Here is a 13,161-nt window from a genome sequence, read left to right on the forward strand (position 1 = left end):
AGCCTTACTACGGCTCATGGAAAGACTTTCACCGGCCCACGATGCAGTGGTCGGCACTAATGGCAGAAGTGAGGGAGGCTGCAATTAAAAAGACTACCAGAACCAAAATTTACTACGAAGAATTGGCGAAGACCGTACATGAGCGCCACACTGACAACCAACCCCACCTAGAAAGGAGAATGGGGTTGGTAGTGGCCTTCGACAAGGCTCGAGGCTTCGGCTTCATCAAAGACTACACTACTGGCAGGGATCTCTATGTCAATCGTCGATCTGTCAAGCGGAGCTATCTCCCAGAGCATATGCATAACCTCCGCAAGGGAGAGGAAGTTGAGTTTACCCCTGCCGAGGGTCTGCGAGGCCCCTACGCCACCGCTGTGACCCGTCCTAAAAAGAAATCGGAGGACTGGGAAGAAGATGAAGAATTTACTTGCTGCGAGCGCAAACCGGAGCGCTTTCCAGAACCGACCCACAACACCTTCCAGGAGCGGGGCTCCTTCATTGGCCCGAACGTATTCTGGCAACCAACTGTTGTGGAAAAGTGGGTGAGCCCGTATCCCTCACCTGAGCTGCCCCGCCGGGAAAAGACTATTAGGGAGCTGGAGAACTTGGAACGCTTCCACGCCGCGCTGGATGATATCCGCAAGGGAAGAAAGACAGACGCGACATGCGAGCCTGCAGCGGCTGCACAGGACAAACCAGCTCCTTCACCTGTACCTGCGGTGACATCGGATGACAGCGACGCAGAACCCGAGAGCCTGGATGACCAGATCGTCCGACTAAAGCTACAGCTACGAGACCTGCGCCGACTTGCTACCACCAGGATCCAGTCCCCACCTAAGAAGGAGGAAAGAAGAGTCCAGTACTCGGATATCGCTGGGTCTGAGGTAAGGGTACCTGTCCCTGCCAGTCGGCCACCTATAGTGTCTGCAGCTGCGGTAGGGCCCCCAAGAAAACTCACCTATGCCAGGAGCCGCCGCGTACCATCAGTAACCCCTGAGCCAACAGGGCCTCCCGCTGTGATATTACCTGGACCTATGGAGCCTTCCATCTCATACGCATCCAGGTACAGCGATCCGTATGCAGCACTAAGACCACCAACTATAATCTCACCTAGGCCTATGGGGCCAATACCAATTAGGGGTCCTTTCATGCTGCAATTGCCACCCAATACTGTTTTGTGGGCCCATCCACATGTTGGATCTCATTACAGGCCCGATCTACAAATGGAACCAGGGAGTGCTACTAAAGTACCAAGTGGATTTGATATACCCCTGTAAGTAGGCCTGCCAGGCCTTTATATTGCTTCTTTTTGTCAAGGGACCTTACTAAAGAGGACTTAACCCTTTCAGGACAGGAGTCCTTTGTTTTTAAAACACCATTGAGCTGCTGCCAGTTCTCCACGGCCCAGTGGCAGTTGTAAGGCCACTGAGAATAGTACATGCTCTGCTGCCATATTGTTAACAGGATCTCCTGCCTGCTTCAATTATTCTGCAAGCCAAGTTGTGCCTATTTTTGCTTGCAACTTAACCCTTTTAACCCCCTTTTCAGGTTGATTAAGGGATATTACAGCACTTATTTTATACGCCATTTTTAATAATGTGGACTTTTATTGTGCTGTGACTTTTATATGCAACTTACGCTCCAAGGAAATGTGCCCAGAGATGACTAATTTATGTGGGCCTCTGAGATGCTGCTCTATTATGCAATTTATACTTCAAGGAAATGTACCCAGAGATGGACTCTAGTGAATGTGAGCCTCTGAGATGCTGTTCTTCTGCCCTAAATTAATGGCTCTTTAAGTATATATCACCTGGAAACTATAGGTTGCCCATAACTGTTGACCTCACTTCGCAATACCCTGCAGGTCTGGCATGCTGCAGATGTTATTGTCCATCTTGGGACAAATGATCTGGCTTGCAATGAGGTTTCAAAGGTGAAGGAAGCTTTTCACACACTTGGTAATGATATGCGGGAGGTTGCATCGACTGTTTCATTCTCTGCAGTTTTGCCTGTGCATAACCTTCAGCATGACAGGCAGATGCGCATTAAGGAATTCAATGTATGGCTTGGTGAATGGTGTCTGCACCAAGGGTTTGGCTTTGTGTCTCATGTTAGCTCTAGTTGGAATGGAAAAGAACTGTACAAGAAAGATGGTTTGCATCTTTCTCTCAAGGGAACAAATGTCCTCAGTGAACAGTTCAAAGTATTTGCTAAGGAGCATTTAAACTAGGAAAAGGGGGCAAAAGAGTGATAATCCATCAGTCTGAATGCCCCCCGGAACAATGCCAGAAGATGCCAGTAGCACATAGGTTACGAAATGACAAGTTCTGAGTCTTGTCTACAAATGTTCGCAGTTTAGGGAAAAAGATCAATGAACTTGAGTCTAAAATGGCATCTGAGAATATAGATTTAGTGGCTGTTACTGAGACATGGTTCAATGACAGTAATGACTGGGATATAACAATATCAGGGCTCTCTCTATATAGGAAAGACAGAGAAGGCAAGAAAGGGGGATGGGAGGCCCTGTATGTGAAAGATAGCATAAAATCTAATCTAATACAAATTAGCGAGACCAATTTAGAGTCAGTTTGGGTTACGTTGCAACTTGATAATCATAAGGTAACTCGTGTAGGTGTGATATATAGACCACCTGGCCAAGTCAAAGAATTAGATGATCTACTAGTTGAGGAAATAGCTAAAATGACATTGAAAGGGGAAGTTATCATTATGGGAGACTTCCTGATATAAACTGGAAAACCAAAATAGCTAGTTCTGCCAGGAGTACAGATATTCTAAATTCCCTACTGGGATTATCTCTACAGCAAGTAGTTGAGGAGCCAACCCGTAAGGAGGCCATTTTAGATTTAGTATTCACAAATGGGAATTTGGTATCTGATATTACTGTAGGGGAAAGCTTGGGATCTAGTGATCACCAGTCAGTGTGGTTTACTATAAGTACAGTGACTGAGTCACACCACACAAAAACAAAAGTTTTAGATTTTAGAAAAACTGACCTTTCTAAAATCAGATTAGTGGTATACGAGTCCCTATCAGACTGGAACAGTTTCAATGGAGTCCAGGAAAAATGGGACTACTTAAAAGTGGCACTATTGAAGGCAACAGATAATTGCATTAGGCTTGTCAGTAAAAGCAAAAAAAAGGAAGAGACCACTGTGGTACTCAGCAGAAGTGGCCAAAATCATTAAAAACAAAAAGATAGCATTTAGTAATCATAAAGTAAAAACAAAAAGAGGATGACAGGGAAATTTATAAGATTAGGCAGAGAGAGGCCAAGCAAGTAATAAGAGCTTCTAAAGCACAGGCAGAAGAGAAATTTGCTCAGTCAGTGAAAAAAGGTGATAAGACATGCTCCAGATACATAAATAAAAAAACAAGTTAAAACAAGGAATTACCAAATTAAAAACAAAAGAAGGAAGGTATATGGAAGAAGATAAAGAACTAGCTGACTGCCTCAATGAATACTTCTGTTCAGTTTTTACAAAGGAAAATGAAGTAAAAGGACCTCCGTTAGGGAGAAAGACTAATGAATCTTTTGATGAATGTGTCTTTACAGAGGAAGAGGTTCTAAGTCAGCTGTCTAAAATAATACAAATAAGTCACAGGGGCATGATGGGATACACCCAAAGCTATTAAAAGAGCTTAGCAGTGTACTAGCAAAACCATTAACAGATTTATTTAACCAATCACTGGTAACAAGAATCGTCCCAGAAGATTGGAAATTAGCAAATGTTGTGCCCATTCACAAGAAAGGTAGTAGGGAGGAATCGGGCAACTATAGCCTAGTAAGCCTGACATTAATGGAAACCATACTTAAGGAGAGGATTGTGGAACATCTAAAATCCCATGGATTGATAGATGAAAAACAGCATGGGCTTTACTTCAGGGAGATAATGTCAAACTAATCTTATTGATTTTTTTGATTGGTTGACTAAAATAATAGATGGCGAAGGTGCAGTAGACATCGCTTATCTAGACTTTAGTAAGGTTTTTGATACTGTCCCACATAGAAGGCTTATCAATAAACTGCAGTCTTTGAGCTTGGACTCCCAAATTGTTGAATGGATTAGGCAGTGGCTGAGGGACAGACAACAGAGGGTTGTAATCAATGGAGAAAATTCAGTCCATGGTCTTGTTACCAGTGGGGTACCTCCAGGGATCTGTTCTGGGACCCATGTTCTTTAATATCTTTATCAGCGAAATTTCAGAAGGCCTCGATGGTAAGGTGTGTCTTTTTGCTGATGACACAAAGATTTGTAAAAAGGGTTGATGTTCCTGGAGGGATACACCAAATGGAAAAGGATTTAGGAAAACTAGAGGAATGGTCAAAAATCTGGCAACTAAAATATAATTTTGATAAGTGCAAGATAATGCACCTGGGGTGTAAAAACCCAAGAGCAGAATATAAAATTAGTGATACAGTCCTAACCTCTGTATCTGAGGAAAGGGATTTAGGGGTCATTATTTCAGAAGACTTAAAGGTAGGCAGACAATGTCATAGAGCAGCAGGAAATGCTCGCAGAATGCTTGGGTGTATAGGGAGAGGCATTACCAGTAGAAAGAGGGAGGTGCTCATGCTGCTCTACAGAGCACTAGTGAAACCTCATTTGGAGTATGGTGCGCAGTACTGGAGACCATATCTCCAGAAGGATATTGATACTTTGGAGAGAGTTCAAAGAAGAGCTACTAAACTAGTACATGGATTGCAGGATAAAGAAAAGGTTAAAAGACCTTAACATGTATAGCTTGGGAGAAAGACGAGACAGAGGGGATCTGATAGAAATTTTTAAATACATAAAGGGAATCAACACGGTAAAAGAGGAGAGAATATTTACAAGAAGAAAAACTGCTACAAGAGGAAATAGTTTTAAATTAGAGGGGCAAAGGTTTTAAAGTAATATCAGGAAGTATTACTTTACTGAGAGAGTAGTGGATGCATGGAATAGCCTTCCTGCAGAAGTGGTAGCTGCAAATACAGTGAAGGAGTTTAAGCATGCATGGGATAGGCATAAGGCCATCCTTCATATAAGATAGGGCCAGGGGCTATTCATAGTATTCAGTATATTGGGCAGACTAGATGGGCCAAATGGTTCTTATCTGCTGATCTTCTATGTTTCTGTTTACACTGGAAAATCATCATCACAATTAAAGTAGTTGTGCTAATTTTACAAATTAGCCCCCATCCACAGGATAGGGGATAACTAATTGATAGTTGGGGGTCCAACCACTGAATAGAGAATGAATGGAATGGCAGGGAGCATGCTTAACCTGCCACTCCATCAGACCTGGGGAAAGGGACCCCCGTTCTCGAGATCAGTGGGCACAGTCAGCAAATGTAAGTGCCTATTATGGCAAGGTATACATTCACAAATAATCATTACTGCATAGCAAATGGCCCTGACAATGTCAGCACTATTTAAAAATGATCAGCAGTTTCCTCCCCACTTGCTGTGAGGATTGTCCTGATGGAAATTTCCATCATGTCTTGCAATCAATTTTGCAAATCCCCACCTATTAGTTAGGGTCGGTCAATTGAAATCCAACATGTTGGATCCTTATCTCCTCAAACACCTGCTGTCCAGTTGGGAAACTCCATACACATTACATGGTTGATTGGTTCCACCAAAATCTACAGGTACAGCCCACATACATCTAAGGTGTACAGCCAGCTTAAAGGGCTTTTCCCCTCACAGACAATGGGGGCTTATCACTAGGATATGCCCCCATTGTCTGATAGCTGCGGGACCCACCTCTGGGACCCGCACCTACACCGAGAACAGAGGGGGGGAAAGGTGGTGGAGGGCGCACTGCGCATGCTCAGCCACCCTCCATTTATTTCTACGGGGTCGCCAAAAATAGCCGCTGGCTCGGCTATTTCCTTCAGCCCCATAGAAATGAATGGGAGCGGTAGCCGCGCAAGCCAGAGGCAGTTGTTTCCTGTGAATCAGCTTTAAAAGTAAAAGCCTGTCTACATTCTCTGCTGTGTTGTCTTCAGTGAAAGGAGTTGACCATGGGAAGGATTTCTGCAGACAGCTTTGGTCTAAGGTCCTGCTGCATGTCCTGTGCTGGGTGGACACTAAACACAGTGCTATCAAGTATGAATTTTACATACATGAATATGCTGTAATAGAGACATTATGGGGGTCATTGACTAATCTGAAATACCCCTATATTAGGTGTATTTCAGGTGCAGATGGCAGCACAGCGGTTAGTTGCATCGCAATCTGCGACTTTTCCCCCCTCCTGCCAGGTCTAAAATTGGGGGGCGTAGCCGGGGAAGGGGACAGGCCGGGAGGCCCGTCTCATTCATCATTTTCTACGCCTGTTTTAGGCATAGAAAATCGTCTAAGTGTACGACAGCAAGGAAGCATTTATAACTGGCTCTGGATGCACTGAAGATATGGGGAGGCCTGCGCCTCTTCATAACTTCGGCGTATCCTCTGCCAGCTATGGGGCTTTATTAAGACCGGCGTCTAAAACGCCAGTCTTAATAAATATGACCCTATATTTTTCTAAATGGATATATGATGATGTCAGTATTGTAGTTTGTGGTTGTGTTAAAAAATCTCCCAAAATAATAGCACAAGATGCTATTATATGAACTGTATGCTTTACAATATTCTTTCATTTGCTACATGCTAGACATGAGGCTTTTCTAGACAACTTTTGCACCAAATGTTTGTTTAGATCTACTTTGCGCCTTGTTGTGTTGCAGTTTTTTGGTAAATGCTTGGGCAAAATAAAAACTATACAATTTCCTAAGTGGTATAAAAATGGTATAACATTCTGATAGTATAACGCCTTATGGTTTATTGTGTTGCTTCTTCCTTTCACCACTTTCTAAGCCAACATCACAGATTTAAGAACATTCAACAATTCAAATCATAAATTTGATGCAAACTAAAAATGGTGCTGGAACAATATTCTTGTGCAAAATAAACTCATCTTAATATATCTGCTTTAGATGTTTATTAAAGAAGCAGCCCCAGAGAGATCTGGAAGAGGGAGATTTATTAACACTGGCCTACCATGTGACAGCACAGCAGAATCTCTCCTCTGTTTGCTGCAACAGGGCGCCCACTCCATCAGCGAACGTAGACCAGGGTGAATACCTTGGTAGAATATACAAGAAGTAGTCAGAACACTTGGCTCACTAGTCCTGACCTTCCATAATTGATGCAAGGGCTATGATTAAGAGTGCAGTTATCCATCGAAAGGCATATGTGATAATCTGTGTGGATTTTTAATGAAATTTCCAAAAAACTGGAAAACCATTTTATCGAAGTGCTCGTCTGGATATCTAGTTTTATTGAAAACACATACGATCTGGTAATGTCTTCTGCACATTTCTTAGAAGAGAAATGGGGATCCCAAATGAATCACATTGTGTGCAACAATAAAAAGAGTTTCATAATTATAGCATTTGGCCCAAATACCATATTTTGTATTCTGATAAAATGTTCCCATTGTATATAAACGTTATTTACAAGAACATTACAAAGCCTTCACTATACTAGCAATTTTATCTAAAATAACAGATTTTGATCTATTATCTGAAATGACTACATTTTGGCAATCAACTTTTTTAAATATCTGTGAAATACTTACTCCCAGGCCAACCACGGCTCCCCTGACCCAAACTGACTGTATCATAGTAGTTTAAAATACAGTCTCTATCTAATTGCAGGTCTACTGTACTGTGCTTACATGATGATGTGAGTACACCACAATACCCAGGATCTGATAGAGACTTACTGTATCATAAATTACTATGATACAGTCAGTTCAGATCAGGGTAGCTGTAGTCATCACGGGAGATGCAGCAGACACAAGGACTGTGTTTTCCAGGCCGATAGTGATTGTGTGCATGAGCCCTTAATCTGTCGTACTGTAGTGTTGTGGTCATTTAGTATTGTAGGTTTCAATATCTGGAAAGTCCTTCATACCAAACGGCCCATGTGCACTTCATGAATAGACCCCTGGGTCACAGATCAAGGAAGAGATCGAACAATTGTTCCTTCATCATTTTAGCTTACATAAGGCATAGTTGCCAACACTCCTGACAATCGCAGCAAATACAGCTTGGTACTTAGCAAAGTAAAATTAGTAGGAGAATCATGGCTCGAATTTCCCATTATCTCAGGACCATGTCACTCAGGGTACAAGACTTAGAGCTGTAGATTGACAAGCCAAGGACAAGACATTCACTAATACATCAGGATGGCGGCCTGGTAAGTAATGGAATGTCACCAGCACAAAGAAGATGAAATCCAGACCATGTGCTATCTATATCCTTAATATCATTAGTTCTGCAGCTTCTAATTTTATTCTCTACATTCCCTTCTTGTGCTATTTACTTAGAAGACCAAAAAACGCTCTCTTCATCACTATGGTTATTAATTTACATACTGTACAGTACATCTGAAGACTAGGGCTACATGGTAATCTTGGCCATGACACCTGTTGCCGACCAAGGATCGCCGTGTAGCAGTGCAGACATCAAACTGAATGGTGTTGCAGCATGGCTCACAAGTTGCCATAGCAAAAAAAATCCAGGAAGGTTGGATTTTTTTCACAGTTCTGGGGTTGTGGCAACTTGTCATAGTGCAACCCGATTAATTTTTGATGGCTGCACTGCGAACCTTGGCCACGCGACAGTTGTCATGGCCAAGATCAGCATGTAACCCCAGTCTAGACCTACAGCTACTGAAAAAAATCCAAAACAGGCCATCACACTTTGTACGGTCAGAGAGCAGCCATCTCGGACAACTTTAACCTGAAAGGTCTAGGACGTTTAGTAATAGCATAGTAACCAAGTCATACTGTATAATGTACTTTATGCAGGAACTTCTAACCACAAAGAAAGCCAAAGACAGAATTAGCATCATCATCCATTAGCTTCATTTATTTGGTCCTGTAAATGTGACCTAACCTCCAGATTCTTTCAGTGTTTGGGTTGTCACATACAGCTGTCACCGGAAGGAATATGTCTCAGCTGTGCAGGCGGCACCTGTTGTTTGTTCAGAGAGTGCAAGCGCTGCTCTCAGGAAACATGTATCAGCCATGTTGTCCTAACAAATTGGATAATGGTGTAAATGTGGGCTCTTGTGCTGCACGACATTTTGAGCTATACACGTCATGGACCAACACCGAGTGTGACATTTTTAGACCACAATGCAATTCATAAAAATATCAGCTGCAAAAGCAATCTTTCTCTCACAGCACATTTAAACCATCTAATAGGATGGTACATAATGCCCACATGAATGGTAAAGTTCACTTTCACTGTGAGTGCAGAAATGGTGCCGTAAGGGACTAGGGCAGAAACATATTCAAGTAACCATCAGACAACTAAAAACCAGATATGTGCACATATTTAGCAGATAATAGGGTAGATGTATCAAAACTGTCGCAAGGAAAACTGGCTTAGTTGCCCATAGCAACCAATTAGATTCCACTTTTCATTTTCTGAAAATTGAAAGATGGAATCTGATTGGTTGCTATGGGCAACTAAGCCCAGTTCTGATAAATCTCCCCCAAAATGAATATATCACCAAAGTGATTTATTGCAATATCAGTGAGAGGACTTGCTGTTAACTCCTTGCTCTTCATCCACTTACAGTGATTTCAGGACTGTATTATACACCAAACGGCAGATAGACTGTTCTGGCCTAGATAATCCCACAGGGCTTGATTTATGAGCAGAACCTAGGTTCTGCTCATAAATCAAGCCCTGTGGGATTATCTAGGCCAGAACAGTCTATCTGCCATTTGCTGTATAATACAGTCCTGAAATCACTGTAAGTGGATGAAGAGCAAGGAGTTAACAGCAAGTCCTCTCACTGATATTGTCTGCCACAATTGAGCGGCCATGAGAGCACTTGGAACAGTTCTAAGTGCTGAGCCTCCTAATTCTCTGCTCTCTAAATATAGTCTGAGGTATCATCTTAATAGAGCACAGTGTGAGGAGGTAAAGCTGGTAATGAGGAACAAATATATAATAGGCCTTTATCAAAGTTACACCCAAAAGGACATTTTTGGCTGAAAAACTTAACGTGAAGCAATGGCACCTAGAGATGAACGAATACATTCTCAGTGAATAGAATATGACCCAAATTTTCCAAAAATGTGTCAAATTTGAATTTTTGGCAATTTGATTTAAAAAAATGTAATCAGCCATTCTTAGATCAGAAGACAGGAAAGATGAAGAAGGAGGATCGCATGACCCTTGGGGGTATTAAGCAGGCATTTGCCAACAAAAAGAACATTTTTTGTAACTTAAAACACCAAAAATTCTACAATGCAGTTTGTTTTTAAAGAGGATGTTACCACCAGCAGCCATGTGTTTACACGTAGCCATATGTCGCTGTCACGTTAAGATTACTAATGCTGGCTTGGAGTTAGAGCTTGAAAGGAGTTGCATATAGAAAACCTCAGAGTATCAACCACAACTTTTCAGAGCAATTGGAGCACTTTCAATTTCGGTCGAATTTATTCTAACCTAAATCAAATTGCCTGATCAAATTAGCCAAATCAAATCCAAAATTAATTTCAAAAAATGTGTTCATCACTACTGGCAGCCTGAAAGTAATATCCAGTGAAAATTATTGCGATTAAAAAAAAAAAACTGACTGGTTTGACATTCAAAATGATAACCTCTTCCTAAACACTGTATGAGAGGAGAAACCATTGTGATATATGGACAAATTCACAGGAGGTCTGTTATATGGTACCATAGGGTACAACCACGCAGTCTGGTTTCCTGATGAAGTTTTAGCATCCGAAATCAAGAATGGATCATAAATGGAGAAAAAAGTATGAACAACATATGTGTTTTAATTCACTTCTAGTTTTGACTTCCAAAACTACATCAGGAAACCTGACCGTATGGCCATACCCTTAAATATACATGTAACTAGCATTGTTATTACCAATTTCAATAAACATAATAACAATAGTAATAATAATATATTCAACAAAAAAGACTATAGTAAATGATAATGATTCAATTAGAGGTAGAGGCCTTGTGATTGTAGCTGCTTCATCACCTTGGAAGGTCCTCAGATCACAAACTGAAATAGGTAATCCTACTCCTTAAACTCATATAGAGATTACAAGGCATTTTTCAGGGCCCTTATCATCTTCCTGGGTGACTCTTTAAGATTTGACTTTTAGATACTAAAAAACTAGACACTGAAGAACTTGTTACTCTACCTCTTTACAAAGGTCCCAGTTTAGGCTCAGCAGCAGATTATAATCCTCAAGTCCACCGCTCCTATGGGACAGTAGAAGCTATAGGTCCTACAAAGCAGACAGAGCAGGCAGCAAAGAGAGTGACTATGTTAGGATCCCTGGGACACTTTACAGCATGATCCTCCCCTTTTCCCAAATACCTGGAGTGTGATAGGGACAGCTGACTGGACACAAGTCATGGCTATAAATATCCAAAATAGATTATAGTCTGGGGGAGGGAGAGAAGATATTTTGACAGGACATGCTGTGAGATAGGTTTAGCAGAGCCATGCTTGTGAAGAACTGAACAAAGAACACTAACATGTATGACTATTAGTTTCTTTAAGTAGCCATCAATGTTATGCACTATTCCTGTAGAACACTAACTTTATATATATATATATATATATATATATATATATATATATATACTATATTTATATATATATATACACATACACACACATATATATATATATATATATATATTTATATATATATATATATATATATATATATATATATATATATATACAGATCTGTAGTTTTCTGGGAAATAAAGTTGTCCTACTAAATTATGAATCCTTTAAGAATAAGTTTGCTGGTGGAGTGAACACTGTGGGTACAGTAATCAAACTATGGAGTGCCCTACCCCAAGAGGCAGTAATGGCAGATATTATGAGAGCATTTATTTAACCCCTTAGTGACCACCAATACTTATTTTTACTAACATAAACAAAGGGGGTTTAAGCTAGACAGTGGGTGTTAATCAATGATTATATGTACCCAAAATGGTGCATTAAAAACTATAACAGGCTAACTGCCGGCATGAGCGCACGCACTTCAGAGAGGCTCCGTTCCCTGTACTAAATCCTGATTAATCCTGCCAACTGTCTACGCCAAATTCTGAGTGGCAAGTGCAGAGGAGAAGGTGAAAGCCCAGGCAGCTCGACATGGGTCCCAGCAAGGCGCAATCGGCGGCTGAGAAGCTAAAGGAGTATGCCCGCCAGGACAACCAACATGGCGCCGCTCCTCCCGCCACTCCTTGTGCTGCGACTCACGGACAGGCTGCGCAACAGTTGGAGCCTGATGATGCTGGGGAACCAGAAATCACCCTGAAAGCAGTGTCGGAGCAGCTCCTTACGGCAATCTCCTCCTGCCAGTCCTCCCTCACGTGTAAGATCGAGGAGGTACGGGTGGATCTGGGCCTGCTAAGGCAGGACGTACAGCAGCTGAGGGAGAGAGTGAAGCAGACGGAAGATCGGGTGTCGGCACTGGAGGATTACACTAGGCCTCTGGACACAAGATTGCAAGAGGTGGAGCGATCTGTGGGATTATGGCGGCAGAAGTGCGACGACCTGGAGAATCGAGCCCGCCGCAACAACGTGCAGATCCTGGGTATACCTGAGAGAGCGGAGGGACGGGATCCTGCCAATTTCCTGGAGGTATGGTTCAAGGCCCAGTTCCCCGATGCCACGTTCTCGACCGCGTATGCGGTTGAAAGGGCGCATAGGGTCCCTGCCAGACCACCTCCCCCGGGAGCCCCGCCGAGGCCCCTGCTGGCCCGTATGCTCAACTGGAAGGACCGGGACTTAATCCTCAGTCAGGCAAGGAGCAAGGGAGTGCTGGTGTATGACAACGCTAACGTATCATTATTCCCGGACTTCTCTGCGGAATTACAGAAGAAGAGGGCCACTTTTGTCTCGGTCAAGAGACGTCTCCGCGAATTAAACCTGCAATATTCGATGGCCTACCCAGCACGTCTCCGTGTGGTCGATGGGGATAGACCACTTTTCTTCACTGACCCAAAGGAAGCAGAGGACTGGCTGTCCAGGCGCCCAAGACCGCGCTAACCAGGATACTGTGACTACGCCGCAAGTATTATGGGGTGCTGTACTGAGCAATATGGTA

General features: G+C 42.4%; 1 protein-coding gene across 2 annotated transcripts in view; it reads right to left on the reverse strand.

Moving 5' to 3' along the window:
* The window catches only part of MYO18B (myosin XVIIIB), an 884,719-nt gene extending 873,355 nt beyond the window's left edge, over window positions 1-11,364 (reverse strand). For both annotated transcript variants that reach the window (XM_040416566.1, XM_040416565.1), the window contains exon 1: window positions 11,233-11,364. The gene's annotated coding sequence lies outside the window, so the exon portion shown is untranslated. The remainder of the gene's footprint in view (window positions 1-11,232) is intronic.
* Window positions 11,365-13,161: the final 1,797 nt, after the last annotated feature.

Source organism: Bufo bufo, chromosome 2 (genome assembly GCF_905171765.1).
Source record: "Bufo bufo chromosome 2, aBufBuf1.1, whole genome shotgun sequence".
Lineage (NCBI taxonomy): Eukaryota > Metazoa > Chordata > Amphibia > Anura > Bufonidae > Bufo > Bufo bufo.